We start from the raw sequence: 12,585 nt of genomic DNA, 5'->3' as shown, positions 1-12,585 counted from the left end.
CCTCTCAAAAGCCAGGAGCAGGGGAAAACTGGGACACTGCGAGTGGATATCCTAGGAGCAGAACAAACTTTGGCTGACGGAGCATTTAGAGCTGCAAGAACGCTCTCCTCCTTGGTTTAATAGCCATTAAAAAAAAATAACAGACATTGATGTACAAAAACAATGACTCAAAAGCTGAAAGAGTCAGCCTGGGCGATGGCTTGGAAGGGTGCAGCAGTAGTTTTAATTACAGCAAAAAGGACATTCCCTGCTGAAAGGGACATAGAAGCAAGAAGAATTGATAAAAACGCAGTCAAGGGAAAACAAGGCCTGCTGTGATCCCAAAAATCAGCACAGCAAAAAGGGCCTGGGCAAACTAGGACTTTCTGATCACAAACATGAGGTCAGGACAGGAAAGTCAGTCCCAGAGCAGATGTAACATGTATATGGAATGCTGGACTGTTGACTTGATCATTGTTTTATCAAAAAGCCAGGTACGTGGGAGTGAATCAAGGCTTCGAGCTTGTCTACTTAAGTTTGTGGATACCAAAGTCTTCCCTTCCCCACACACTTGCTGCCAGTGAGGAAGGACACTCCAGGCTGATGCGATGCACGCGTGTCCTTTGGAAACCAGGGCTTTGCTGCAGGCACTGAAAATAGAGGGGAATAATTCTTCTGTGCACATCAAACTGGCTCTGTAGCAACAAGTACAAAACTGCTGTACCACCAAACGTCACTTCTGCTTGCTGAGCATCAAACATTGTCCCCAGAGGTCCACAGTGCAGGCAGCTTCCAGGAAACAAACTAATGTGATTATGGGGTAAGAAAGATCACAAAAGGCCCAGGTAGGATAAGAGCTCCATCCAGGCAGAGCTGTTGGCCTGAAACAGAAGTCCTGCCCTCAAGAAGACACAAAAACGGCAGAGCACGTATCTGATAAGAGAGATGCTCTGCAGGGGAGAAGAGGCATCACACGTGCAAGCAAGACCTGCAACAACCATATACAGGGACAGAGAATAGAAATCCAAGAAGGCAGGACCCTATAATGGAGAGAAACAAGAGACTAAAAAAAGAACCTAAGACCAAATACCAGTTAAAACAGAAGAATATTCTTGCCAAATTCTTTTACTTGAAGACTGTGTAATTAGGCCAGGAAAAGCACAACAGGATATGCCACAGAGAATAGTCCTGCATCAGCTTCTGAGCCCAGCAGGCCTCGTCCAGCTCCCAAGCCTGCATTTCATAGCAGGTACCTGAAGGGGATGCATTACACTAGGTGGATGGATTTCACCATCTCATCATGAAATTAAGCGCAGGCCAAGTGTGGGTAACTATTTCAATACGGGGCAATAGCCTAGCGAGGCCCTCGTGAGCCGGGCAGTGCTCCCCACAAGGCAGGGAAGTTATGCCCAAATAACTGGCAATGGATGGGACATGAGGAACTGTGCATGGGCAGTGCCTGCGCTAGCCATCCTCCAAGCGTGCCAGGCTTCAGTCCCCCCACACGAGATGGTCTCCAACTCCTTAACTACGCCCCATCATCCACAGGCAGAGCAGCAGCTGGAACTTGAAACAAATTCCACCAGCATAATCAGACAAAACTGCTGCAAACAGGGTCCAACACGCCATTAAACACAAGCCCCACAATGTTGCTGAGACCATAACTAGTGAGTACTATTGAGAAATCAAGCATCTGAGCACCACAGCAAGTTCTTCTTTCCTCTATCACCCTATAAAACAAAGCTGCCCAAAACAGCAAATTGGTTTTTGAAGAGGTTGCCGTACATGATCCTCCTTGTGACCTTGCCTGAGCCATGGCTGGGCCCGAGAGTCTTCCTCGCCAGTTCTGGGCTCTAAGTAGATGGCTACGCTGCTTCCCTTGAGACCCACTGAGGGAGAAATAGGAAATGAAATGGAGAACAGGGAGGAAATTCCATCTCCCAACACAAAAAAATTAAGAGGCAGTCACAGAATTCTCCTGGTAAGAGGTAAAGAAATACGTACGCAAGAGCGAGGGCTGGAGACACAGAAAGATCTTGTTAAATTTTTACAGTTTAACCACTGAACAAGCTACTTTCTCTCCATAATTTATACCTGAATTGTGTGTCTAGACATGACATCATGTTAAGGTATGCCTTGTGTTCTGTGGTGAGTTTACAATAACCAGAACTTATAATTGCTGTGGTTCAGGTCAGCAAAAGCGGAAAAAATACCCAAAGCCCCTTCTAAGCAGCTGGTCTTGGTAATCGCTTTAGTCTGTTGGTTTCTGTCAAGGAGGCATGGCCTAGCAAACGCTAAAAGCCAACATTAAACCACCTCCCCTTCCTAAAAGTGATGAATACCACAGATAATCCCCAATTCTCAGGCAGCTTTATTTGGTATGGTTCATATTAGAGCAATGAGGGACAGCCAGATAAGCAAGAGCAATAAAAACATCTACTGTGCGCCTGAGATCGACGGCTACAGACAGACGAGGGCCTGCCGCATGCCACCAAAGACTGTAAAGAAACCTGCAGGTCTCAGGTGGGAAAACAAACACCAGCATATTCGCACTATTGGGACATAAATCCTGAGGCTACAGAAGCTGGAACCACAGCGCAGTTAACACACACCAGCCACGCTCACCAGAGGAAAGAACCCTGTGGTGATAAGGGCTGCTGGCCAAGTGGCTTCAATCACATAAGGAGTTGCAATCATGGCCCTGGAGAGTGTGGCCTGAAGCATCCTATTGTGTCAATGAAGAGGAGTTTAGACATTGGTGGGAGCACACGGGAGGATGCCGCAGTGCACACCAGAACTGGCTCCATGGCAGCACACACAGAGAAACTCCTTGCCTATCACATCCCAGGCAAACCCAAAGCTCCCAAAGGGAAACCTGGATCTACAGTGTATTGGGTAGAACTCACTGTCCAAAGCGCGGATCTCAAAAGGCACAGGGATATCATACACAGGGAGACCGGCTTTAGAACAGAACAGTCCCAGGTAGAAGGGACCATCCAGTCCAAGTGCCACCTTTGTGTTGTCTTTTTCTTAACAAAAACTAACTCTGGAATGAATGAAATGCAGATGAAAGTTGTACCACGCCTCTTCCTGGTATCTCACCAGGAAGGCAAACTACAGCCCTGTGAAGGTATCCAAAATAAGGTCAAAGAGAACGTGCAGCAGCCCTAGACAAGAGTTACAGAGGGTGAAGTAAGCAGAATTCCAAGTCAAAAAAGGATACATCATAACTACTGTTGACATCCAAAAGGCATAAAAAAACCTGTCCAAACTCCATCTGTCATCACCAGCCAGAAAAGACCCAAGAGAAACAGGACTTGACAACCATTGTCCCTTCTTCTCTTGTCACCAAGTGATCCAATCCAGTCCCACAAGTGCTCCGTTACAAGAATGCAAGTGGGTAGAATCAACATATTTATGTAGTTTAAAATAAAATCACAGTCCCTTTCCGTACAGGTTCCACAGAGTTTCATTTTACTACTTTTCCTACATACATAAACATAAGCGGTCCAACACTCCTCTGTCATCTGCATTAGTCAGAAAAACCTTGATGATCACTTCTTAGCTCTTCCAGCACCCACTCAGAAACAGGGAATCATTTCAGCGATGAGGAGAGCCCATACTGCTGCACTAAACAGGGCGAGGTAAGAGGTTGATACTGCACCCAAATGGAAGCGAGCTTCTACCCAGCTGTCACATCCCTGCCTGGACCAACCCACACTGATGTGACATTAAGCCATGCAAGGATCTGTGCCAGAACGAGGACACATCTCCCCAGTTCTGGGTCAATAATTCAGACTCTTCAAATCACTCCTGCACTGGAGACTCAACCTGGAGTGACAAACCCAGCACGCTATGGTAATGCAGGTACACGGATCATCCGCAGGAGCATCCCGCAGCATCACATCATTCAGTGCCATGGTAAGAGCCGGAGAGCAAAGAGAACAGTGACACATGCTGCCAAAGACTGCCCCAAGACAGCTGATGCTGGAGAGTGGTGGTGAAAAAGGAGGAGAAAGCGGCCACCGCTTTTCAGTCCCAAATAAGTAAAGAGCAGAAGTGAGGACGTCCACAGGCTCCCAAGGAAGCAAGCATATTCCTGCCCGAACACTGCAGCTGGCCCATTATATCCTCTGTCCTAGTCTGAGTGCACGTTAGGGTCTATAGCTGGCTCGTAATGAAAATCAAAGTCATCAGGGACGTTCTGGCTTCAGTTCTTGTTAAAGATGTTGAACACCAGCCCAGGTCTGGTCAAAAGGTTACACAGGTTTTCAAATCGTTCCAGCTCGCGGCGACCAAAGGCTGATTTAGGGTTTGCTGTCAGAACGTATTCATATTTACAGTTCTACAAGCTGCCATAAAAAGCCAGGTGAAGATCAGAGTTTCTGCTGATTTGAGACATAAATGAGGTACAAAACCACAAGGACTGGAAAAAGGATGCTCACTTGCTCTAGGATCAGCACAGCTCTGGTGACACAAGACTGGTAAGTAACCAGCTTGACATCCTTTCAGGAACATGGGCTTCTCTTTCTCCTGCCAGCTTTTAATGATTTTGAAGAGTGAAACTTACTCTTACTCTTTCATTCCTGCTTAAATCAAAGCTAAACACAGCTGAACTTGTAGCAAAAATAGATTCCAGGATAAAGGTTTATATTCCAGAGTTTATAGTATTCACAGTTGTCCAGGTCTAGATCAGCACCAAGTGTCAAAGGACATTCACTCTAGAAAAGCCTGCCACTCCACACTGAGCCACCTAAATGCTTGTTCCTATTCCTATTAAATGTATGAAGGATCTTGTTACTGATGCTGTCGTAAAGAGCTTACAGGTTTACAGTTACCATCCTAACTACCACTGCTAGCAGTCACTCTGCTTCCTAAGACAAGCGCCAGGCTAGAACAACATTCATGTACAGCCACGGACTGTAAACAAACTTGAACTACTTGTGCAGCAAGAAGAATGGTTTATTTTCCTGTGTAGCTCATAAAAAGCTGCTGTCTTGCTGTGAGTGCTGATACAAGACAAAAGCAAAAACCTTCAAGTTTATGTTATGTTAAACATAAACCAACACCCAATCTCTGCATCCCACCCAGCCAGACTGGATGCAATAGGAACAACTGTTTATTTGTGTTTCCACAAGGACTAGCGAGTCCATGGCAGAAGCACAATGCTCAGGGCATCTTTGGGTAATTACACCAGGAGACATGTTTTGCACATAATACAACTGGAGAACGGTTGAAAAACATCCGCTTGCTTAATCACTTCAGGGTAAACTTGACAAGATCAAATAAGCCAAGTTTAGGAGTAGCTTGTTCCCGTATTTAATGGGCTATAACATTTTACAGCACAAAGCCCTGCAGCAACACATCTCGCCGCAGCATTGGAGCCATCCCTATGTGAGTACTAGAAGCCACATGGATTTAACAACTCTCACCATTGGTAAAGAGAAAACCAGAGCCTTTGTTACTCAAGCACAGGCATCCATCATTCTCGCTAAGTAACACTGGCCAACAACAACAACAGTTTTGTATTTATCGCCTACACTGGTCACCAGAGAAGAATCAGTTAACCAAATTACTTCACAATCTCCACTAGTGTTTCAACAGGACCACAGCAGTTCGTGCTGTAGAAAACACTCTTTCCATGAGAACAAGACCTGACACCTTTAACAGAAACCTCTCGCACTCACTCGATCTGGGAGCCACACCTGATTGAGGACTTCCTGCTACCAGTGACAAAAGTCCACTCACCATGAATCCCTCAAGTTTTTAAATTGAGGGACCACCTAGCACTCAACTTCAGCCCCTGCACTTCCCACAGTGCATACATACCAAGGACTTCTTTAGCATCACTGCTACAAAAGTCATCATTTACAAATTAACCACTGAATTCCAAATCCTCCCTGGGTCCGCCTGCTTCTCTTCTATGCTTGTGGAACAAGAAGTGCATTTCATGGACAGGAAAAGAAAAAACAGCAGGAATTTCTTCAGTCAATATCTCTATAAGCAGGTAAGGACTAGGGCATCTTCTAGACCCATGTACCTATAATCCTTCTGACCGGGTTAGAATCGCTGCCCATAGTGATTTAAGGCAGTGCCCTGGGCAACCTTGCACACCAGTCTTGTCCTCACTGTGTCGCCCTGCTGCTGGATCCGCCTGCAGTCAAAGCATCAGCCACCCGTGGCATTGCAAGGCAAACAGAAGTCATGATTAGGTTTCACATTATTCACTAGATGGTATAAGCAACAAGAAAACTTCACATGTTAAGATTTTTCTTGTCAAAAGTGAACACACTCAAGATGTGGTTGCATCTGCAGCGTGACCCTGATGTTGCCTTTCTTTTATGCTGCACCCATTGCTACGCATCTTGAAACATCTGTGCCTTTCCAGTGACTGATTATCCAGAGACACGCAACCACGCTCCGTATCTGCGAGAGGCCGGGGACTGAACCCTGAGTTTATTACAGCAAAGAGCTGGAGGGAGCTGCTTGCCAGAACTCCAAACTCTAGCCAACAAGTCCCTCCAGGCTCACTTGGAAAGGCCTTGTAACCTCATTGCCGTATGCCTGCTGGGCTCAAAATGAAATGCAAACTAACATGTTACTTGTGGATTTGGATGCATTATCCAAGGAGGAGACAAACCAGGACCCCAAGCAAGAAGCATATGCTGAGTCCAGAGTAAAAGTTATCAGTCTAACTTCATGGTAGGAGATTTTCACAGAAACTTTCCTTACGGTCTTTCCTGCTTTGGCATTCGAGGACTTTGTACAATCTGTTTAAGTGGTGACGTTTCACTCTCTCAGGTGTCCTGATGAAGTCTGTTATTAAATGCTGCTTGAAATCTGGCTTGTGGTACATAGAATGAAAGCAGAATTCTTCAGAGTTCACCAGCAAGTTTCTCCCAGACTTCACTCACTGTGGAACTGTCATGTTGCTAAAGATGCCACCAACAAGTGTTCTTCACACTGCAGTGACAAGTGCTTGAAGTTCAACAAAACTAACATCGCTGATCACAGCTCGTCACTGATAGACAATGTTTTTGACCACAATTGCCTCTAACGTAGCCCAGCTCATCAGTGCTTACCTGCTGTCACCAAAGCAGATAAGAAGAACCTCAAGAGACTCCCAGCTTGAAGGCAGAACCAATCCAAATCATCTCTAACAGGCAAAAACAAAGACTCTGCCCAATTTCATAGACCACTCATTGTAGTAATTCCAAATCTTTGATCTTTCCAGCAATTCTAGAATCACGATTGCTACTCTGCTTGTTTTCATACCCTAAATACAGTTGAATAGAAGATGAAGGTAAAACCAGCAGCAACGCTGGCAGAGACAAAGAGCCCTACCTTGGCACTAGCATCCATTCTGTGTGATGGCAGAAGCTGCTTCACCATAGCAGGAAGAGCTCAGAAGCTCAAGTCAACTACCCAGGATTTTCTCCTCAACTCCAACCTCTTCCTGCTGCACCCCCCACGACCCAAAACCACACCTCTCAGTTACACCAGCAGCCAAGGACAAGCAGGAGTTGTTAAAGAAGCCCCAGATGCTTGGCTCTCCTTTGACAGCAACCCGCAGGATCCTGCTGGCATGCTGAGAAAAGATCCAGGCCAAGTGGACACAGGCAGAGCCTCTCAGCCAGGTCCTGCGTTAGCCCGACCCCGGGTAAGGTTATGTTCACCCCTGACTGGAAATCAAGCAAATTAAGAGGAAAACCATGAACTACAAACAGGTGGGACGGTCACTTGTGAATTAAGAAATACACAGCTAAGGAGCAGAAAGCATCCAGTACGTTTGTGAAAGCAAACAAATCACTTATCAACATAAAAAGGATTCTGTACATCTCACAGTAATTTGATGGGAGCTAAAAGACTGAGACAGTGTAAGAGCAGAGCACACGGCTTTTCTAATTATGCTAAGATAACATCTGCAGATATTTAGCACTCCAAATATTTTGACGTTAGGTGCTGAATAAAATTCTCCCTGTTCAGATTAAAAATGTCCAAAAAATGAAACTACTCAGATGCTGGAATGCAGTGCTAAAGGCTTTGGAAAGCTGACAGGGATTCTTCTCTTTTTTTGACTGTATCAAAGAGAAGATGAGCTTGTAGAAATCGTTCAAGTAGTCACACAGCACCAGTGCCAGAAAGGGCTCACAGCAGGCTGCGGGTTCTTCCAACAGTGACCACACACCCCAGGAACTCCTCAGAAAACCTGATCACGGTGACACACGCGTTATGCCTGCAGTCAGAGGTCGCTGACTGGTCAGCATGGTGATGGGAGAGGACAAGATCCAGGTGACATATCGTAGATTGGGAACCTTCTGGTGGACCTTCTGCCTTATACCGAAGGGGGCACCAAAAGCACAGCACGAGGAAGCGTAACACACAGATGAGCAGGAGGCATCTACTGTGGAAGAAAACATCAGCATAGGTACTATCCAGCGCCTGTGTGCTACAGGTACACAAACGCCACCACTCAAAGCCACTGCCACCAGTGTTCCATCATGGGCAATCAATGTGTTGTGATGTTTTTTCACAAAAAAATTTTGAAGGCAGGTTTACTGAGTTAGTGACAACATGTTACCACCTACATATTAATTGCTTTATTAACTAGATCATTACTAGGAAATGCAGGTTGCACTTAACAGGTAGGAAGCCCTCAAATTGAGCCATTACTTGTAAAAGCCTACTCAAAGTTCCCCTCTTACTTGTGTTCTTATAGAAAGAAAAAAGTATGGAACCACAATGGCCTCACTTTAGAGGTGCCAAGGTTACTCTTGGAAGTGCTTCTTGCCCAAACAGCTAAGCTGCCTACCATCAATATGCTTCTGGGGTAAATGGGACACTGGCTACTGTCCCAAACTCAAGCAATACAAACAAAGAAATCTATGTTAGATGTGTAAAGTGAAATAAGACCTTGCCTCGATGGAGAGGTCCGGGGCAGCGCTGAGCCCCTGAACTTGCTAGGGACACTTTTCCTCTCCCAAGAGCCTGCACTTGCCTTTGAACTTTCATCCATATAGAAAAAAGGCTGAGTTGAAATGTCAGCATCATCTTGGATTCAAATCAATCAGCTTGATGCATGATTGCAATAGCTAAACCACTTCACCTCTGCACTGCCCTCGTCCATATGTTCTTTATATCAGCAGTCAGCAGGCTGGGTGGCTCAGTGGATTCATTTCCTGTCCCAGGCTTGGGCTCCAGTTTAAACAAAACAAAAAATCCCTGAAACTGGAAAATAAAAATTAGCATCTACTGACAGTTAAATTCACCAGACTTGTTTGCATCAACTCTCCTTCTCTATCCAAGGAAGGGGAAAGAAAACCTTTGGGAAGCCCTGGTAGTTTTTTAACTATCTACTCAACTAGCTGGTCACAGTTCTACAAAAACCAATAAAGCAAGCAGAGACCTTTCAAGAGCTGACATTCCTTTGGGTGAGAGGAGAGCCCTGACAGGAAGAGGGGAGAGCACCAAGCAGTGCCAGCTTAAAAGAGGAAACAGATTGAAAGCAGCCATCCCCACCTCAGTAAAACGATAGCCTGCTGAGCGGCAAAACCTCCACCCGGTTTTAGAGCTGGGCTCCCTCCAGACGATGCCGCTTTTTATCAGCTGCATGGCAGGAGTTAAATTCCCAAGATAATTTAAGTCTAAACAATGTGCAGCCCTCAGCATTAATGTAGGTGCCTGCCAGCTGGTGACAGTTAAGTGGTTACTTTCTCAAGCTCAACTTATTAGCTCAGGGTCAAGACACTGTGTAATACTCGAATTGCATTTAACAGCTTGCGCTATCAGTGTGCAGTACGGTATCATGGAAGGGGAGCTCCCACTGAAGGTGCATTACAGCCAGCCGGTCTAATCACAGTCTGCCATACTTTGAAGCGAGACATCCACGCTTGACTGCTTCCTGAGCAAGAGAAATGCTGACCTGCCATTTGGGAGATAACAAGGCAGTAGGGATGTCTGAAATCACTGCCCTGCAGCCTTTGAATGATTGCGAGTTCTTTGACTGTTTACTCGGTTCTGCCTCCCATCACCCTATCTTCCCCCATAAAAAGCTAAAAGAAATAAAACCAATTTAAAAAGAGCAAGGAAGACCTCATAAAAAAGACAGCTGGTAAAAATAATCAAGATGGGCTACAGAGGCTCCCCCAAACTCACCACTCCAGAAGAGCACAAAAGAGCAAGCATCAACCCTGCTAACTGGAGCCTAAAGGAGGAACCACAGACAGGATCCCTCGAGTCTCAAGACTCAAAAGACACCAGCAGTCTGAAGGGACCCCACAGCCATATCCACACACGCAGAGCTCCCAAGAGTTCTCTGTGCTCCATCAATCCACTGACTCCTGGCTTAGTCTGTCTTACTCAAGAAAACGCAGCCTTACTATTCCCAAGCCCATCAGGAAAGAAAACAGTGTCCTTCAGTCTCTGGGAACAGGAGATGTTTTGAAGTGGAAGCTCAGAGCTGCTGTAGTTGCTGTTCTCCTGTCAGAATTAGAGCATTTGCAGCCTAACATGGAAGCAAGTTAAAAATAGCGCAGGTCCAACCATACCCACCTCATTCCAACTTCAGAAGCACCAGCTGAACACACAAGGGAAATGAAATATCAAGGTGAAATCTAACCAATACTAAAAAGAGAAAAGCATTTGAGGTTCTACACTGCTGATTCGCTGTGGCTTCGTAATAGCACTGGTTTGGTTTTGTTTCAGTTCAGTTTTCTGCTTTCTTTATTCTGCTGTTTCCAGGAAGGACCCACACAGATGGAAGCATCCAACCTTCCCAGAGGAACCAAACCGGGAGTAGGAGAGTACAGAAAGGAAAAAGTACACAATACGCCTTCTGTAAGGTTACAAAAAAGCCCTAAAAAAACTCATTTCAGCCTCCTTTTCTTACAATTCCCAGTGACACTAACATTAAGGATTAACATGAGCAGTAAGTAAATAATTCAGTTTTAAAATTGCGTCAACACTGCTGCCAGACATCCATTAGTACAGCCCTGCTGTATTGGAAAGGGGTCTTTTTCTTTCATTTTCCTCCTCCTTTCAAGGATATAGGACTGTCAGTAGCACCAGATGTTTAGGGAAGATAAGAAAAGGTAAAAGATCTCACACATGAAAGGGAGGGCTTGCTCCTGCCCTCCTGCTCACGCTCTGCAGACCATAGCCAAGCCCAAAAGAACAGTTCCACCTTGACAACTGTCTGCATAAAGTTGTCACCTCGTTCCACAGACCTGCTCCTGGGAGATCGCTGCTGACTTTCTCAAACAAGCTTATGTTGGCTTTTGCTTTCCACTGAACTCCGGCACTGCAGGAGAGAGCCGAGTTCTCTCCTTTGCACCAGCAGCACCACTAAGCCATAATCACTCACACCTGTACAAACCTCCAGGCACCAACGGCTGTACATGGGCTTCTCATGTCCCTGCTCAGAACCTCGGCCAGGCTGAGCCACAGCTACTTTGGAAATAACTGTTTTGCCACAACCCTCAGTATTCCCTCTTCCCCGCAGCAACAGGTAAAAATCCAGGCTGCACACAACAGCTTCTCTCCCCCACACTCACTTCAGCAGCAGCGTGCTAAGATGCAAAGCTTTCTCCTGCAGGCTGAAATTTAGGACAGCTTTGCTACTTTTTAAGACTTTCTTAAGCTTCTGGGAAGCAATTGTTTCCCCAGCAGTCTAAAGGGAGCTGCTGCCTGCAGCCATCATTCTTTGGGACTGCAATGACATGACTTCCTGTAAGAGAGTGGCCTGGATAGCGTGATGAGCACAGAGATATTGCAGCACAAAGAAAACAAGGTGCAGCTACAAAACAGTCTTGGAGATGTCAGACAACCCCAAGGACCCTCCACCAGCCAGCAGAAGCAGGCTGTGTTGATGTGACACAACCAAGCACATAACTCAAGGCTCGGTTTCTCTCTCATTGGTAAGCCATGAGCCCTCAGGGGAAAGATTCAGCAGATGCTTCAGTGCCTAAACCTGAAACTTGATGGGGAAGCAGGACTTGTTTCAAAGCCCCAGAAGCAACAGTTAAAGCAGAAAATATCTTGAAGGAAAACTCAAAACACGCCCTTTTAGTCCACTGTGATGAGCAAGAGAACAGATTCCTTTTTTCCAGCTCTAGAAAGAACCCTGTGTTTTCCTTCATGGGGAAGGCCACACATAAACCCAGAGCTGTGTCACTACATGTACTGTGAAACACAAGTGTTGCACCAACAAGTCAGGGGGCAGGCGGGAAGGGGAACCAAAAGGTGCCTAATTTCATTCCAAGCTTTGTGGAACACATTATTTGTGTCCAGACCTTACAGACACAAAAATCTTACAAGCAGCCATCCAGAGACCAGCTTTCCTCAGCTACAGCAACGGATGACAGTGGGATGTGGAAGAGATAACATATTGACTTGGAGAGAGTGCATTTTCTGAAGGACTGTGCAAGGAGGACACCACGCATGAGCACACCGATAAACAGCTCATCCCCCATCCCTTAATTTCTTTCCCCTCCTCATTCAGGATTCTTTTGCAGGCACTCAGTATGGTCTGTTTTCCAAGACCACTTCTCAGAGCTTACATGTGAGCATTCAGTGACAAAGAGAACAGGCGATTTGTTCCTGTGTTTG

The 12,585-nt window shown here is 45.9% G+C and overlaps 1 protein-coding gene across 6 annotated transcripts in view; it reads right to left on the bottom strand.

The window, feature by feature from the left end:
* Window positions 1-12,585, bottom strand: part of COL26A1 (collagen type XXVI alpha 1 chain) — a 133,289-nt gene that overhangs the window by 92,823 nt on the left and 27,881 nt on the right. The window lies entirely within an intron of this gene.

The sequence above is a fragment of the Cuculus canorus genome, chromosome 20, assembly GCF_017976375.1.
Source record: "Cuculus canorus isolate bCucCan1 chromosome 20, bCucCan1.pri, whole genome shotgun sequence".
Classification (NCBI taxonomy): Eukaryota; Metazoa; Chordata; class Aves; order Cuculiformes; family Cuculidae; genus Cuculus; species Cuculus canorus.
This window is presented reverse-complemented; position numbering and strand designations above follow the sequence as displayed.